Raw genomic sequence first — 2,449 nt, 5'->3', positions numbered from 1 at the left:
CAACGTTCGAGTCACGATGCTTTCATACAATCTACTATATTAGGACCACCGGATTGTATAACAGGGACAGTCCTAGTTAAAGTACCGCTGTGATAAGAGAAAATGAAAGAAGTTCTTGATTGGGATAATGTGTAGTAAAGCATTAAGTTTTTGGAATGAGAAATAAAGATGTATAGCCATTAAATTTAGATTTTATTTAACAATCCAATGATCGAACTTAGGAGTGAATTATGTGGTAGACGGTTACAATTTACATCAGAAGAGGGACAGTTTAATAAATTTCCAAGGTGATAGTTATTTGAAAATGGCAAAGTTAACGATATGAAAGTTTCACAACTGAAAAAGGGGTCCGATACCTCGTTTTGAAGAAGAAGCTGATTCTAGTTTTCTTTTTTTATGGAAAAAGAATATAACGACTACAGTCTGGTCAACCCACCTTCAGACTTTAGAAACTACCTCAAAAACTTAAGAGGAAATATTTTGCGACAATTTTGATTCTTGCTGTCTCGGTTATTCAAAATGTTTGGGAAAAAACTAAACACATAGTTTTATTGCTGGGTCTTAGCCAGCCGTTCTTAAATGTCTTTTCATTAGGATAAGAACATATATTTCAATAAAAACAGACGAGCCCAACTGCTTTCAAGCATGTGAAATTTTTAAGTGTTGCGCACATGTAAAAGTTTTCTGAAGTCCTTCCAGGTATTTGTCTGTAAAAAATTTTCATTGGTTGTCCGAGTTAGAAGTTATTGACATAATTTAATTTTGACATTTTGAAATGCTCAATTAAATATTACGATAGGAATGCACATGTGTTATTAGGCACATTCCGCATTTTTTATTGATAGGACCCACCCCATCCCACCACATATCATTAGGAACTTTGCAGGCTTTTTTGTTAGATCTCCACTTTTGGCATACACCGAAATAAAATATTTAGTCATAATTTATTTTTATTTGGGCTTATAATAAACACGTTTGGTGATAAGCACTGTACAACTGAAGTATTCACATCATCGTAAAGGTACCATGTACCATTTTTAATATATTGGAATAATTATGAGGCTTCACATTTACTGTAATGCGGATATAATAAAATATTTTTGATATGTCGGCATTTTGGATTGTCGGTATATAACTTTTCAATATTCTGATTTATCGTTGTTTTCATTTAGCTGCATATATGAATAATGTCGGAATTTTGATGGGTCGGCATCTTGAGCTTCGGTATTTTAAGTCTATACCCATACGTTTAGAAAATGTATGCCTCCTTTACGATGATTTGTGGAGCTTGCAGATTAAAATAACTACATAAATACAAATAATTTGTCTTGAAAAAAAATAAAATTTGGGTGTTAATGAGCATATTCTAGACCCCACTATTAAACATTTATTAACTTACCACAGTTAAAGAGACATACATAAAAAACTGTATTTTTCATGTATTTGCTCATATTATCCTCTTCCTTAAGAATATATATTAAAATAAAACGATTTTCTTTTGAATATATATTAAAGTTTTATATGTAACCAACATTTTTAAGAAAATAACACAATCCAACTGTTTTCCAGTTTAAAGTCGGCCGTTTTGGATACCAATGGAAACTCATTCCCGAACTCCCTTTGACGACCACTGTACCTTTGTTTACATGGCATCAGCTGCTTCTTTCTCTAAGCCTCCTTTACGATGGGTTCAAGAGGCCAATGCGTGCGCCATATCTGCTCGAACCGACCTAACCATGGTACAAGGGAGTAAGGAGTGGTACGATGGTTTGAACGAAGAGCCAGTGTAACGGGGCATCTCGACAAGCAAACATTTATTGTATACTACCTGCCAGAGATAAAGAGGTGTCCAACTCTTCTCTCACTGGAAGTGAGAGAGCAATTGACAGTTGACTGGATTGAGGAGGTTTTGACGTTTAGCAATTGGAAACGAGCGATGGCCAGATTGAAATCTTACCAAAAAAATATGAAAATGGAGGGATTTGTTGCATCGATCAAAACCACTTTTAATATATGTAAAACACTGAAAATTAAATAAATTTGTGAAATTTAAAGAATTTGATGAATCGTTTTGTAATTTTAAGACTCATAGCATTGTTTTCAATGGAAAGTGATTAAAAACATTTAATGATTGAGAGCTTAGAAGCTTAAATCCTTTTATTGGGTATTGAAAGGTCAAAATTCAGTTCTTCTAATATACTTTTAAAAGATTTAAATAGTTTCTCCATATAATAAATAACCACTTCATAGCAATTTTTATTCGTACTAAATGTTGGGTGTTTTAATTTAAAATGCCCAAAAATTCTTATTTTGTTCGACCTGGCCATAATGGAAAATGTTATAAAAAACGCTTATTTTGAGGCGCTCTCACACTGGAATTAGTTGGGCATCCCATTGTCCTTGCTACCTGCAGTGACTATTGCCTAAGGAGACTCCATATTGCTTATGG

This window comes from Bactrocera dorsalis, chromosome 4, assembly GCF_023373825.1.
Source record: "Bactrocera dorsalis isolate Fly_Bdor chromosome 4, ASM2337382v1, whole genome shotgun sequence".
NCBI classification, from domain to species: Eukaryota; Metazoa; Arthropoda; class Insecta; order Diptera; family Tephritidae; genus Bactrocera; species Bactrocera dorsalis.
The sequence above is the reverse complement of the archived record's forward strand: the minus strand, read 5'-3'. Positions refer to the sequence as shown.